The sequence below is a fragment of the Aotus nancymaae genome, unplaced genomic scaffold (genome assembly GCF_030222135.1).
Source record: "Aotus nancymaae isolate 86718 unplaced genomic scaffold, 86718_ANA_hifiasm-v0.15.2.pri h1tg000027l, whole genome shotgun sequence".
In the NCBI taxonomy this organism is placed as follows: Eukaryota; Metazoa; Chordata; class Mammalia; order Primates; family Aotidae; genus Aotus; species Aotus nancymaae.
In genome coordinates, this window is record NW_026988440.1 from 272,406 (window position 1) to 288,836 (window position 16,431).

The 16,431-nt window shown below is 47.3% G+C and overlaps 1 long non-coding RNA gene and 1 pseudogene across 2 annotated transcripts; one reads left to right on the forward strand and one right to left on the reverse strand.

Annotated features, from left to right (window-relative positions):
* Positions 1–17: 17 nt before the first annotated feature.
* Positions 18–10,559, reverse strand: LOC105728073 (uncharacterized). 2 transcript variants are annotated; one of them, XR_010344155.1, is made up of 3 exons: positions 10,139–10,559; positions 9,500–9,562; positions 18–103 (listed from the first exon to the last, which is right to left on the reverse strand). It is a non-coding gene; the product is annotated as an uncharacterized LOC105728073 (long non-coding RNA). The 2 variants fall into 2 exon arrangements; XR_010344156.1 differs by having other exon boundaries at positions 9,682–10,559.
* Positions 10,560–11,646: 1,087 nt separating this feature from the next.
* On the forward strand, positions 11,647–14,788 carry LOC105709082 (keratin, type II cytoskeletal 8-like; annotated as a pseudogene).
* The last annotated feature ends 1,643 nt before the right edge of the window (positions 14,789–16,431 follow it).

Below are 16,431 nucleotides of genomic sequence, written 5' to 3' on the forward strand. Positions count from 1 at the left end.
TGCAGGAAGAGCTGACCATCCAGATGTACCTCAGCGAGAAATCCTGACTGCACAGATCCATCCCGGGATAGCACTGTGAGGTTATAACGAAGGCTGTGGGGCTCTGGGGAAGAGAAAATCACAGATGAAACTTCTATCTGGAAGTAACTTCACATCGATGCTTAACACACAGGTCTGCTGTCCCGACCTTCCTGAGGAGGCAGGAAATGCACACGGGCAAAGGGACAAGAATGAGGGTTTCATATACAAGGAAAACTGGGAAGGTGGGTGGATAGAGGAGGGGACTGAGGAATGGAAGAAGGGGGAATGGAGATGGCAAACTTGTAGGCCAGGTGCCAGGGCAGGGTGGCCACAGGCCCCCTGAGGGTATAAGGACTACAGGGAGAGGCTGCCCTGCAGGGGCAATGGAGGAGCATGAAGGCAGTGGTGGAAGGAAGGTCTTGCCAGAGGGGAGGTGGGGAATGGGAAGGGACTCAGGCTAAGAGGGACCCATGTCCAGTTTGGCTGTGGTGCACAGGTGACACTGAGATGGAGGCAAGGGTAGCTGCCTCAAGAAAAGACTCATCATGGGCATGGTGGGGCAAGGGAGGGGGTGGCCATGAGGCACAAGGAACAGGAAGGTTGTAGCCCCAGAGAAGTTTATAGTGGGGTCAGTATCCCAGAGGGAAGCAATGGTGTGGGCTTGGGTCCAAAGTGGAAGAGTGGCATGACAGCATGACAAGGCCTCAGGACAGCAAGTGCATGGACCAGTTAGTGTCCACTGGGGTGGGCAGGTGACAGGGTCTCAGAGAGTCAGTCCACATTTCAGTAAATAGTGCTGGGGGACCTGGATGTTCAAATAAAATCAAATCGGACCCTTAATTTGCACTCTATACAAAAATTAACTCAAAGTGAATGAAAGATCTAAACTCTTAACTCAAGAACTAAAACTTAAAACTGGCTAGCCATGTGCAGAAAGCAGAAACTGGACCCGTTCCTGACACCTTATACTAAAATTAACTCCAGATGGATTGAACACTTAAACATAAGACCTAACACCATAAAAACCCTAGAAGAAAACCTAGGCAAAACCATTCAGGACATAGGCGTAGGCAAGGACTTCATGACCAAAACACCAAAAGCATTGGCAACAAAAACCAAAATAGACAAATGGGACCTAATCAAACTTCACAGCTTCTGCACAGCAAAAGAAACAGTCATTAGAGTGAATCAGCAACCAACAGAATGGGAAAACATTTTTGCAATGTACCCATCTGACAAAGGGCTGATATCCAGAATCTACAAAGGACTAAAACAGATTTACAAGAAAAAAATAAACAGCAAATCACAGTGCCATGTGTGTACCTATGCAACAATCTTGCACGTTCTTCACATTTAAAGTGGGCCAAGGATATGAACAGACACTTTACAAAAGAAGACATACATGAGGCCAACAAACATGAAAAAATACTCATCATCACTGGTCATTAGAGAAGTGCAAATCAAAACTACATTGAGATACCATCTCACGCCAGTTAGAATGGTGATCATTAAAAAATCTGGAGACAACAGATGCTGGAGAGGATGTGGAGAAATAGGAACACTTTTACAGTGTTGGTGGGAGTGTGAATTAGTTCAACCATTGTGGAAGACAGTGTGGCGATTCCTCAAGGACCTAGAAATAGAATTCCATTTGACCCAGCAATCCCATTACTGGGCATATATCCAAAGGATTATAAATCGTTATGCTATAAGGACACATACACATGAATGTTCATTGCAGCACTGTTTACATTAACAAAGACCTGGAACAAACCCAAATGGCCATCGATGATAGACTGGATAGGGAAAATGTGGCACATATACACCATTGAATATTATGCAGCCATCAAAAACGATGAGTTCGTGTCCTTTGTAGGGACATGGATGAACCTGGAAACCATCATTCTCAGCAAACTGACACAAGAACAGAAAATCAAACACCACACGTTCTCACTCATAGGCGGGTGTTGAACAATGAGAACACATGGACGCAGGGAGGGGAGCATCACACACTGGGGTCTGTTAGGGGGAAATAGGGGAGGGACAGCAGGGGGTGGGGAGTTGGGGAGAGATAGCATGGGGAAAAATGCCAGATATAGGTGATGGGGAGGAAGGCAGCAAATCACAGTGCCATGTGTGTACCTATGCAAGAATCTTGCACATTCTTCACATGTACCCCAAAAACTAAAATGCAATTAAAAAAATTTCTTAGAAGAAAACATTGAGAATAGTCTTCATGACACAGAATTTGACAGATCTTTCATGGGTATGACACCAAAGCACAGAGAGAATAGAAAGAACTGACAAATTAGACTCATGAAAATTAAAACATCTGTGCATCAATGCGAAAAAGCAATCAACCCCTGAAATGAAATAAATATTGCAAATCACATATCTGATAAGAGATTAGTTTCCAGAATACATAAAGAAGTCTGACAAAAACAACAAAACAGTCAACTCACTCAAAAATGGGCAAAGTAGCCAAGCGAAGCTATGTGGGGCAAAAATGGGCAAAAGTCTTGAATGGCCAATTCTTCAAAGAAAATATACAAATGATCAATAAACACATGAAAAGATAGATGCTCAATATCAGTAGTCATTAGGAAAATGCAAATCAAACCCACAATGAGATACCACTTCAAACCAATCAGGATGGCTATTACACACACACACACACACACACACACACACACACACACGGTAGAGAAACTGAAGCCCCTGTGTACTGCTTCTGGAAATATAAAATGGCACACCTCCTTCAATGGAAAACACTATGGTAATTCCTCTAAAAATAAAAAAATGAAATACCATATGATCCAATAATTCTATTTCTGGGTATATATCCAAAGGAAATAAGAGCAGGAACATGAGGAAATATTTGGCCTCCCATTATCATAGCAACATAATTGCCAGCATCCAAAAGGTGGAACAAGTGTCCATTGTCTGAGGAATGGATAACCAAGATGTGGTACACACATACAGTGAGTATTATTTATCATTAAGAGGAATGAAATTCTGACCCACACTACAACCTGGATGAACCTCGAAAATAGTGTAAGTGAAATAAGCCAGAAACAAAAAGACAAACATTACATGATTCTACTTAAATGAGGTACCTAGAGTGGTCCAATTCATAGAAACAAAAAGTAGAATAGTGGTTACCAGGGGCCAGAGTTAGGGAGGAATGGGGAGTTACTGATGAATGGTACAGAGTTTTGGGTTTCATGAAAATGTGAATGTATCTAATGTCACCGAAGTGTACACTTAAGGGTGGTTAAAACAGTAAAATTTATATAATTCACAATTTACCACAATTAAACATTTAAAGAAGAAGAAATACCAATCCTATTCAAACTGCTCTGAGAAACAGAGGAGGGAATACTTCCCAACTCATTTTACAAAGCCAGGAATATCCTGATATCAAAACCAGGCAAAGACACATAAAAAAAGAAAACGACAGGCCTATATCCCTGATGAACAGCGATGAAAAACCCGTCAATGAAATACTAGCAAACAAAATTCAACGATACATTAAAAACATCATGCTTCATGACCAAGTTGAATGTATTCCAGGTATGCAAGGATGGTTTAACATACACAAATCAATCAATATAATACATCATATCAACAGAATAAAGGACAAAAGCCATACCATCATTTTCAATGATACTGAAAGAGCATTTGATAAATGCAACATCCCTTCATGATAAAAACTCTCAAAAAACTGACTATAAAAGGAACAGACTTCAACAATCAAAGCCAAATATGACAAACTCACAGCTAGTAACGTACTGAAAGGGGGAAAACTGAAAGCCTTTTCTCTAAGATCTGGAGCAAGACAAGGATGACTACTTTTACCACAGTTGTTCAACACAGTACTGCAAGTCCTGGCTAGAGCAATCAGACAGGAGAAGGAAATAAAGGGCATGGAAATTGGAAAAGAAAAAGTCAAATTATCCTTGTTTGCAGATTGTGGGGTCTGATATTTTGAAAAACCTAAATAAAGACTCCATCAAAAAACTATTAGAACTGAAGAACAAATTCAGTAAAGTTGCAGGATACAAAATCAACATGCAAAAATCACTAGCTTTTCTATATGCCAACAGCAAATAATCTGAAAAAGAAATTTAAAAAACGAATCCCAGTCAGGCGCGGTGGCTCATGCCTGTAATCCCAGCACTTTGGGAGGCCGAGGCAGGCAGATCATGAGTTCAGGAGATCCAGACCACGGGCTAACACAGTGAAACCCAGCCTCTACTAAAAATACAAAATATTAGCTGGGCGTGGTGGCACTTGCCTGTGGTCCCAGCTACTTGTGAGGCTGAGGCAGGAGAATCACTTGGACCTGGGAGGTGAAGGCTGCAGTGAGCTGAGATTGTGCCACTGCACTCCAGCCTGGGCAAAAGAGTGAGACTTCTTCTCAAAAACAAACAAGCAAACAAACAAATCCCATTTACAATAGCTACAAATAAAATAAAATACCTAGGAATAAACTTAACTGAAGAAGTGAAAGATCTCTCCAATAAAAACTATAAAACACCGATGCAAAAAATTGAAGAGGACACAAAAAATGGAAAAAATATTCCTTGTTCATGGACTGGAAGAATCCATTTTGTTAAAATATCCATACTACACAAAGCTATGTACAGATTCAATGCAATCCTATCAAACAGCAATGACATTTTTTCACAGAAATAGAAAAAATAATCCTACAACGTGCATGGAACCACAAAAAACCCAGAATAGATAAAGCTCTTCTGAGTAAAAAGAACAAAACTAGTGGAATCACATTATCTAACTTCAAATTATACTCCAGAGTTACAGTAACCAAAACAGTATTGTACTGGCATAAACACAGACACACGGACCAATGATACAGAACAAAGAGCCCAGAAACAAATCCATACATCTACAGTGAGTTCATTTCCAACAAAGGTATCAAGAACACACACTGGACAAAGGAGTGTCTCTTCCATAAATGGTGCTGAAGAAACTAGATATTCATATGCAGAAGAATGAAACTAGATCCCTATCTCTCACCATATTAAAAAAAAATCAAAAGGGATTAAATATATAAATCTATGACCACAAACTATGAAACTATAAGAGAAAACATTGGGAAAACTCTCTAGGATATTGAACTGAGCAAAGATTTTTTTAAGTAATACCCTATAGGCACAAGCAACCAAAGTAAAAATGCAAAAATGGGATCATATCAAGTTAAAAAGCTTCTGCATAGAAAAGGAAACAATAAACAAAGTAAAGAGGCCAGCCAAGAATGGGATAAACTATTTACAAACTATTCATCTGACAAAGGATTAGTAACCAAAACATATAAGGAGCTCAGACCACTCTATAGGAAAAAAATTTAATAATCCGATTTAAAAATGAGAAAAATATCTGCATAGTCATTTCTCAAAAGAAGACATGCAAATGGCAAATACTTATATGAAAAGTTGTTCAGCATCACTGGTCATCAGATACATGCATCAAAACTACCATGAGATGTCATCCCACCCCAGATAAAATGGCTGTTATCCAGAAGACAGGCAATAAGGAATGCGGCAAGGATTCCTTAAGAGAACCCCTGAACACTGTTGGTGGGAGTGTAAACTAGTACACCACCATGGGAAACAATGTGGAGGTTCCCCAAAACTAAAAACATAATAGAACTGTCATATGCTGCAGCACTCCCACTGTTAGGCATATACCTCAAAGAAAGGAAACTGGTATATTAAAGAGCTATCTACTTTTCCATGTTTATTGAGGCACTATTCAAAATAGCCAAGATCTGCAAGCAACCTAAGTGTCCAACAACAGGCGAATGGATAAAGAAAATGTGGCGCACATGTGTATGTGGAGTACTATTCAGCCGTCCTGGCACAGAGAGACAAACCACGTGTTCTCACTTACTTGTGGCAGCCAAAAACTGAAACAACTGAACTCATGGGGAGAGAGAATAGAATGATGACTACCAGACTCTGAGAAGGGTGGTGGGGAGTGAGGGAGTGGGATGGTTAGTGGGTACAAAAATATAGTTAGAATGAATAAGATCTAGTTGATAGCACAGCAAAAATTTATTGTACATGTTAAAATAACTGAACATTTTATTTCAACAATAATTATTTTGAAATATAATATATATTATAATTAGATCATTGGAGTCAGCGGTAGCAGGGAGGGATGCGAGAGAGGAGAGGACCCCCCCCCCAACCCTGGAAGCAAGAAGCCAGGGGAGAATGAACTGGGGGTGAGAGAAGTCCCAGGAAGAATCCTCTGCCGGCAGCCTGCAGACTCCAACCCTTCAGCGTGAGAGCCAGGAGCCCCACAGGCCCCACAGCAGCAGGAAGCACCAGCTCCGGGTCCCAAGAAAGGAGGGCCCCAACTCCAGGGACGGCGGCCCCAGAGCTGAGAACACGCCGGCTCCGGGGAGAGGACGGGGCTTCAGGGACCTGAGAGCCTCCCCCAGCACAGGGGAAGTGGCTGCCTCAGCGACCCAGCTGGGAGGGCTCTCGAATGCCATTCACAGGAGCAGCCCGCGAGTGGGGGTATAGCCTGGGACCCCAGGGGTCTCAGAAGGGCTGGTTTGTACGAAAAGTGAGAGGAGGCCGAGACGAGGCGAGGAGAGCAAGTGAAGGACAGGAAAAGGCAGGCGCGGGTGATGCGCGGTCCGGAGGAGGACAGAAAAGAGACGGGAAAGTAGGTCTGAGGTGTGGCGGCCACGGGCCGCGTCCAGCACCCGCACCCCCGACCCCGCACCTGAGCCCCGCCCGGACCGCACCGCGCTCGCTGCGACCCACCGGGACCCCCGGAAACGCCCCGCCACTCCCGCTCCGCCGAGGACCGCCAGGAACCCCACTCACCAGCGGCGGCTCTCAGGGGTGCAAAAGGGAAGGCGCCGGCCAGAAACAGCAGGACCCGACCCAGCCTCATGGCCCCGACGTCGCCACCCTCTCAGCTGTTCAACCAGCGGCCGGCAGAACCGAGGGCGGGAGAGGGCCGCGTGGACATTTAGCCACCTGCCCCGCCCCCTAGCGACCGCTTATCCAATGAAACTGAGGCCCGGAACTTAGGGCCAATCACGAGAGGGGCGGGCGGGGCCGCGCTCACCCGGCGGCACGAGACATGCGGAGGCGTAGCCGGGGAGACCTGGGGTTCTGAAAAGTGGGAGCGCGCGGGAGCACAGCTAAAAGCGGGAACCAGCTGCGAGTAGCTGAGAGTACAGCTCCAACCTGATGAGCACGGCCAGGGCCCTGCCGCCCTCCCTGCATCGCCACCACCCATCCCCGCACCCCCACCCCAAGGAGCGCGCGCCTCACCAAGCCCCTTTCGCCGGTCGCCCCATCAGGCCGGCTCTCACTGGCTTGTTCCTTCTAGGACAGACAACGCCTAGTTATTCTCCCAACACACTCCCTCAGCCGCGCACAGCGTTCCTGGTCATGAGACCAGTGACCAGATTTGCAGACTTGTTTCCAGATCTCAGCCACCTCTGCCTCTCAGAAGCACCTGCCCCAGGAGAACCGCTCAGACGACAAACTCTCTTAGACGTTTCAGTTTTAGAATCTCCTTCTCCTCCCTTCGACACGAAACCAGGTCCCCCTTCACCCCATAATATCCTCTAAGTGTCTGAGGTCTCTCAGGGCCGCCTCTCTATTCAGTCCCTGGGTGATCACAGGGCCAACGACGCGGCTCCCCATGGTTCACTATAACACCAAGCTCTCTCCAGACTCCCTTTTCCAGCCTGCCTTAGGACATCTGTACCTCTAGGACCACAGTTCCCTCCGATGTGACAGATCCACGAGGACTCTCTACATGTCTCCCACCACATCATCCTCTCTTCCTCCCTGGTTTCTCTTAAGAGCATCACCATCCTTGGTCCCTTCTGATCTCCTCTTTCCCCTTCATCTCCAGGAGTCAAAGGCAGCTCCTCCAACCCTGTTTCAATCCCACAGCCACTGCCTTAGTCTAGGCTTTTCCCTCCCTTCAGCCTGGATTACTGCACCGGCTTCCCAAACACTGTGCCTGCCCCAGTTGTAACCAGAGTGCTCCAAGTCACCCACAGCACCCCTCTGCTGAATGTCACACATGACACTTTCACTCTACCATGGAAACCACAGCTGCCAAAACCTGCTCTCTGACACCGCCCCCATTTCTCTGGTGACATCTCCCTAGGGTTTCAGTAAAAGTGGGCCACTAAGCTGTGCACTTTAAAAGGATAAATTATGTGGCATATGAATTCTCAATTCTCAATAATAATAAAGCTGTCCAGAAAGCCTCTTTCTACTGTGAGAATTGCCTTGTCCCCAGCACACATCTCTTAGTGTTTGGGACATCTAACCAGTGGTCTTCAAACCTAGCTACTGCAGAGAACCACATGGAGAGTTTTAATATCCATGTTCCCAGGCCACAGCCCAAACCAGTTAAATCAGTAAACCTAGGTTGGACCTAAACCTTAGTATCTTTTAAAGTTCCCTAGGTGATTCCAGTGTGTAGTCAAGTTTTAGAACTGATCTAGCTCATGGTTTCAACCTTCCTGATGGTACTGACTGTGCCCTGCCTTGAATCTTTTTTTTTTCTTCCCACTCTGTCACCCAGGTGGAATGCAGTGGCGTGATTCTAGCTCACTGCATCCTCCAATGCCTGGGCTCAAGCAATCCACTCACCACAGCCTTCTGAGTAGCAGGGACTGCAGTCGAGCGCCAGCACACCCAGCTGTCATCTGCCATCTTCTACCCTCCCCCATTTGACTATGAACCCTCCAGGATCAGGAACTGTGTCCATTTCCTTCTTCGTCAGCCTCACAAACATCTTTTTAAGTTGAACTATACCTGTCATTACTATTTCCCTATGATCCCTAGCCTACACTTTTCTGTGGATGAAAATGCAATGTATTAGAGAATTTTAACAATTTCTTAGTTTTCCCATTAACATTCACTAATAATTTATTTTGATCCTCATAATTTATTGAGCACTGCAGGGACCAGGGTTCTTTCCCCACCTTAGAGAGATTATTTTCACTGCTAAATATTGAGATTATTTTCACTGCTAAAGATCATAAGCCTAGTGAGAGACAGAGAGGGAGATGGACCCAACTCTCTTGATGCAGGTCCCAAGCCCTTCCCTCCACAGTGTCTACCCTCCCCCCAGGACTTTCTCTGTGTGCCAGCTCCAGCAAAGCGTCTCATTCAGCTCACCCCCCCGCAAAAAGACTTTTCACAGTTCTATAATAATAAACATGCAAGGTTTGTTCCACGGCATTTAGAAGTGGTTGTTTGGAGACGTGAAGCTAGTCCTGTCCTGGGCTAGGGGAGGCGGAGATGGTCTTGAGCTCCCGGTGAGTAGCTTCTCATCGCCCAGGCCTGGCATCCCCTCCCCCACCAAGCCTCCCAGGTCTTCTATCCGAAGCCCCCCCTTTCCACTCCCCCTCCAGCCCCCTCTGCTCTGCCCCACCAACTACATTTTCTCCCACAGCACTTGCCTTAGACTCCGGGACTCACGAGCACAGAAGTGACTTCCTCCTCACAGACTTTAGTCGCCATTGCTGGAATGGGAAAACAAAGAGAAAGTGCTCAGCGCGGTCGCTTACAGAACGCAGGGCGGAGCCGCGCTCGGCTCCCGCAAGTTTTTTTCTTTTTCTTTTTTTTTTTTTTTGAGACGGACCTTCTCTCTTCTCGCCCAGGCTGGACTGCAATGGCCGATCTCGGCTCACCGCGACCTAGGCCGCCCGGGTTCAAGCGATTCTCCTGCCTCAGCCTCCCAAATAGTTGGCTTTACAGGCATCAGCCACCAAGTCAAGCCAATTTTGTATTTTTAGTAGAGACGGGGTTTCTCCATGTTGGTCAGGCTGGTCTCCAACTCCCGACCTCAGGTGATCTGCCCGCCTCGACCTCCCAAAGTGTTGGGATTACAGGCCTGAGCCACCGCGCCCCGCCTTGCCCGTAAGCTTTTTGAATTCTGCTGCCGCAGTTCACTGCGAAGACTGGGATCACCCGTCACCCCGCCCTGGTCTATGGAAAATGAAGCGTGTCTGCTGATATAGAAACGAACTAATGTCGCTGTGGGCTGGGGGGGGCCGAGCTGCCTTTAGGGTTCTGGTTTCCAGCTTTGGGGCACTCACACCTGCCGCTGTGAAAATGCAGACCCGCGGAGCAGGAATTCCGAGTCCTGGCTGGAGCGCGATCTGGAATCCGACTCGCTTGAATTCTTACCCGGTGGATTCGGATCCGGGTAAGTAGGGAAATGCGCCTCTGCCCCTCCCACGGGGGCCCACGGATTCTTGGATCCGAAAACGCTTCCTGCTGCTCAGTCACCCCAGGAAGGCAGCGCCCTCCTCTACGCTGTTCTGATGGAAAGAGGCTCCGCCGCCCGCAGGAAAACCCACAACTAAGGGGCCAGGAAAAAGCCTCTCAGGGTCTCGCCACTTCAGTGAGGATCCTAATTTACACCCTCCATCAAAGACTGCAGTGACCTTCACTGAAATGATACAAGACCCCCGGGGCCCAGGGCGCTGCGGCTCACAGAATGCGGAGACAGCGCCGCCTCGCGTCCGTTCCCTGATCTGCCCCAGGAGGACGCGGTCACGTGTGTTGGCCTCGAGGCTGGAATACACGGGGATCAAGAGCAGGGAGTGGAGAAAGGAGGGAAGGATTGCGGGGGCGGCGGGGCGTGTTGAAGAAAGGAGGGAAGACAGAGGAAGGAAAGGGGAGAGAAAAAGTAAAGGAGAGATACAATTTAAAACACATAGTTTTATTATGTCTTTTATTTTTGCTCTTTGTCTAGTTCTACTTATGAACATTTTTACCGTAGCTTTCTCTCTCTGAGTCTGTAAATACACGGCTATTATTTCAGAGCCTGAGAGGATGAGTGGCAGACAGCATGACCCTCTTCCTCCAGATGTGTCAGGGTGTGTCTCCTGGGTCCAAGAACAGGGTTTTTGTTTTGTTTTGTTTTACATAAGCAAAGTACAAATCTCGAAGAGGGTAATATTTTTATTTTTATTTTTTTGAGAAGGAGTCTCACTCTGTTGTCCAGGCTGGAGTGCAATGGCATGGTCTTGGCTCTCTGCAACCTCCGCCTCCCAGGTACAAGCAATTCTCCTGCCTCAGCCTCCCGAGTAGCTGGGATTACAGGCTCCCGCCACCACACTCGGCTAATTTTTGTATTTTTAGTAGAGACGGGGTTTCACCACGTTGGCCAGGCTGGTCTGGAACTGCAGACCTCGTGATCCTCCCGTGTCGGCCTCCCAAAGTGCTGGGATTACAGGCATCAGTCACTGCCCCTGGCCAGAGGATAATATTTTCAAATCATCTTATTGGAACATACTTTGCATACAAGAAATTGCATCTATTTAAAATGTTCAACTTGTTGAATTTTGGCTGTAGTGCATACCCACATCTGCACTACCACAGTGAAGATAAAGAAGATTTATTTATTTATTTATTTATTTATTTATGAGATAGAGTCTTGGTCTGTTGCCAGGCTGGAGTACAGTGGCACAATCTCGGCTCACTGCCACCTCTGCCTCCCTGGTTCAAGTGATTCCCCTGCCTCAGCCTCCCAAGTAGCTGGGATTATAAACGTGCACCACCACGACTGGCAATTTTTTTTTTTTTTTTTTTTTTTTTTTGTATATTAGTAGAGACAAGGTTTCACCATGTTGACCTCGTGATCTGCCTGCGTCGGTCTCCCGTAGTGCTGGGATTATAGGCTGAGCCTCTGCGCCCTTAGGTTGAAGAACATTTCAATCTTCTCCCAAAGAGCAGCTACATGATAAAATTCTATGCAGTCATTAAAAAGAGTAAGATCCATTTTAAGTATTGCTATGAAAAGATGTGCCCAACATATTTTCAACCTTTTCTAAAAGGTTAAGGAGGCCGGTGCTGTGGCTCATTCCTGTAATCCCAGCACTTTGGAAGGCCAAGGTGGGCGGATCACCTGAGGTCAGGAGTTCAAGACCAGCCTGGCCAACATGGTGAAACCCTGTCTCTATTGAAAATACAAAAATTACCCGGGTGTGGTGGTTGGTGCCTGTAGTCCCAGGTACTCAGGATGCTGAGGCTGGAGAATCTCTTAAAATCCGGAGTTGGAAGTTGCAGTGAGCTGAGATTGTTCCACTGCACTTCAGCCTGGGCGAAAATGCCACTAATATCATTTACATGATGTTAATATATATTTTAAGTAGGGAAAAACCTGGAAGATTCCTCACGAAAGTTTTCACAGTGACTCCAGAGACTGGGATAACTTTGTGACTTCCATTTTCTTTGACATGTTGGAATTTTATCTTTTAGTATAGACTTGGATTTGGGTGGGTTGTAGTGATTCATAACTATAATCCCAGCTATTTGGGAATCGGAGTTAGGAGGACTGCTTTAGCCCAGAGTTCCAGGCTACAATGAGCTATGATTGTGCCATTGCATTCCAGCCTGGGTGACAGGAGGATACCCTGTCCCCAAAACAGAAAAATAAATAAAAATTTAAAATAAAAACGATAAACGTGGATTTATGCGAAGGTTAAGGAAGAGAATATTTCAGTTTGAAAATATAAAGCTAAGCCCACACCGAAATAGTTACAGGTTTTTGTTTTTTTTTTTTTTTTGGTGGAGTCTTGCACTGTTGCCCAGGCTGTAGTGTAGTGGCATGATCTTGGCTCACTGCAATCTCTGCCTCCTGGGTTCAAGCAGTTCTTCTGTCTCAGCCACCTGAGTAGCTGGGACGACAGGCCTACGCCACCACGCCCAGCTAATTTTTTTGTATTTTTAGTGGAGATGGGGTTTCACCATGTTGGCCAGGATGGTCTGGATCTCCTGGCCTTGTGATCTGCCCGCCTCAGCCTCCCTACGTGCTGGGATTACAGGCGTGAGCCACCACGCCCGGCCAGTTACAGAGTTTTAAAAACCAAAATGTTCTAGCTGCATTGGCTCAGGTCAAGTGTCCTGACGCTTGAAGAAGCGAGGCTAGTGTGTTGGAGTCCAGCCTGGGCAGCATAGAGTGCGCTCTTCTATTGAAAAAAAAAAAAAAATTAAACACACACACACACACACACACGCACGCACACACACACAGAATGTTCATTGAAACCCAGCATGAGGAAGAAGCAGCTTCTCTGCTCCTTCTGGAATCTCCGCCTGGTTCAGCCCACCTGCCCCCACTCTTGCCTCCACCATGTCCATCAGGGTGACCCAGAAGTCCTACAAGGTGTCCACCTCTGGCCCCTGGGCCTTCAGCAGCTGCTCCTACATGAGTGGGCCTGGTGCCCGCATCAGCTTCTTGAACTTCCCCCGAGTGGGCAGCAGCAGCTTCCGGGGTGGCCTGGGCACAGGCTATGCTGGGGTCAGTGGCATGGGCATGGGAGGCATCACCTCCGTCACCATCAACCAGAGCCTGCTGAACCCCCTTAACCTGGAAGTGGACCCCAACATCCAGGCCGTGCGTACCCAGGAGAAGGAACAGATCAAGACCCTCAACAACAAGTTTGCCCCCTTCATCGACAAGGTGTGGTTCCTGGAGCAGCAGAACAAGATGCTGGAGACCAAGTGGAGCCTCCTGCAGCAGCAGGAAATGGCTAGGAGCAACATGGACAACATGTTTGAGAGCTACATCAACAACCTGAGGCGGCAGCTGGAGACGCTGGGCCAGGAGAAGCTGAAGCTGGAGGCGGAGCTTGGCAACATGCAGGGGCTGGCGGAAGACTTCAAGAACAAGTATGAGGAAGAGATCAATAAGCGTACGGAGATGGAGAATGAATTTGTCCTCATCAAGAAGGATGTGGATGAAGCTTACATGAACAAAGTAGAACTGGAGTCTCGCCTGGAAGGACTGACTGATGAGATCAACTTCCTCAGGCAGCTATACGAAGAGGAGATCCGGGAGCTGCAGTCCCAGATCTCCGACATGTCTGTGGTGCTGTCTGTGGACAACAGCCGCTCCCTGGACATGGACAGCATCATCGCTGAGGTCAAGGCACAGTATGAGGAGATCACCAACTGCAGCCCGGCTGAGGCGGAGAGCATATACCAGATCAAGTATAAGGAGCTGCAGATGCTGGCTGGGAAGCACGGGGATGACCTGCGGCATATGAAGACAGATCTCCGAGATGAGCTGGAACATCAACCAACTCCAGGCTGAGATCGAGGGCCTCAAAGGCCAGAGGGCTTCCCTGGAGGCCACCATTGCAGATGTTGATCAGCATGGGGACCTGGCACTCAAGGATGCTTGTGCCAAGCAGCAGGAGCTGGAGATCACCCTGCAGTGGGCCAAGCAGGACATGGCATGGCAGCTGCATGAGTACCAGGAGCTGATGAACATCAAACTGGCCCTGGACATCGAGATCGCCACCTACCGCAAGCTACTGGAGGGCGAGGAGAGCCAGCTGGAGTCTGGGATGCAGAACATGTGTATCAATACGAAGATCACCAGCGGCTATGCAGGTGGTCTGAGCTCTGCCTATGGGGACCTCACAAGCCCCGGCCGCAGCTATGGCCTGGGCTCCAGCTTTGGCTCTGGCATGGGCCCCAGCTCTGTCAGCTGCACCAGCTCCACCAAGGCCGTGGCTGTGAAGAAGATTGAGACCCGCGATGGGAAATCAGTGTCCGAGTCCTCTGACGTCCTGACCAAGAGAACAGCTGCAACAGCCCCTCCCTGCCTGCCCCTCTTGAGGCTGCCCTAGAGCCCAGGAGGGAGGCCCCTATGCAGGGGAGCACAGGGAACAGGAGACTCACCCGAGGCTCAGCCCTAGCCCTCAGCCCCAGCCCTCAGCCCCACCCATGGGGAGTTTACTGCCTGGGGACCCCCCTTGTTCATGCCTCCAGCTGCAAAACAATTCAATTGCTTTTTCTTTTTTTTGGTCCAAAATAAAATCTCAGCTAGCTCGGAAAAAATAAACAAACAAAAAAACCCAGCATGAGAAACTGTTTCAAGAGGATCCTTCATATTTTCATGTCATTGAATCTGTCTTAAAGTGCCTTTGAAAGAGATATTTTCAGTGGAATAGAGAGATGTGTCACAATATTTACAAAAGAAATTGGTTGTAATAAAAGGAAAATGTAAATCGGATGGGGACACATGGGTCCCTCCCTGTTCCATTTATTCTCAAAGAGCATTTGAAACCTGCGTTGCCATAGTGTCCTTGGGTGTAGACAAAGTCGCGTTGTTTGTACCTGGAGTATTGATCTTATTTTGCAAACGGTCAAAGACTTTCGGAAATCAGGCTGACTTTTAGACTGAAAGTCTCAAGAATGTTCGTTCTGACAGTGAGCCTGTAAGAATCCAGGCCATCTGGACGATGCTGTCTCTGCTTCCACCTAGTGGCAGTGGCTGGAAGGACAGGGCACAGTGATAAGGTGCGGGTGGGTCTGAAGCCAAGGTGAAACCACCTCTGCAAAATCACCCTTAAGGAAATGATGACAGTGAAAGATATCAAACCTAACTGACCCCATCTTGCTTCTAACCTCTAAGCTGCCCTTGTTCATTTTCGGGCATAGCCAGAAATAGCCTTGGGAAGGAATTTTTAGTTTTAAGGGAAACTTTTTTTTTTTTTTTTTTGACATGTAGTTTCACTCTTGTCGTTCAGGTTGAAGTGCAATGGTGCGATCTCAGCTCTCGGAAACCTCTGCCTCCCGGGTTCAAGCAATTCTCCTGCCTCAGCCTCCCTAGTAGCTGGGATTACAGGCATGTGCCACCAAACCTGGTTATTTTGTATTTTTAGTAGAGATGGGGTTTCTCCATGTTGGGCAGGCTGGTCTGGAACTCCTGATTTCAGGTGATCTGCCCGCGTCGGCCTCCCAAAGTGCTGGAATTACAGGTGTGAGCCACTGCGTCTGGTGGGAAACTGTTCTGGTAAAACAAATGAAAGGCCACCAGCCATTGAGTTAGGATGAGAAGGGCTGGAATTCTAAATATTACCAGCCATTAATTCAGAGGTCACAAGATTTGCAACATCCCCAGTTACTCTTGAAGGTAACATTACTATTGTGAACCTCAGATCGGCCTTTTAAGATGTCTTTTCAGGTTTTTGCATTTCTAACAATTGGAAGGCCCCATCTGGACCTGCCAACCTGTTCTGTGGCCCCCACGCAGGAACTGAGTCAGCTTAAGAGAATAGCCTCCACTCACTATGATTTCATACTGGAGCCAACCAATCAGCACTCCCGATTCATTGGTCCTCCTATTCACCAAATTATTCTTGAAAACTGATCAGAGTTTTCCGGAAGACTGATTTGGGTAATAATAAAACTCTGGCCTCCTGCACAGCCAGCTCTGAATGAATTATTCTTTCTCTGTGGCAATTCCACTGTCTTGATAAATTGGCTTTGTCTAGGCAGCCGGCAAGGTGAACCCATTGGGAGGTTACAGTGGGAGTCCAGGCCAGTGTGCAGGATGTGCTTTGCTGTAGCAGGGTCAGGGCAGCGGAGG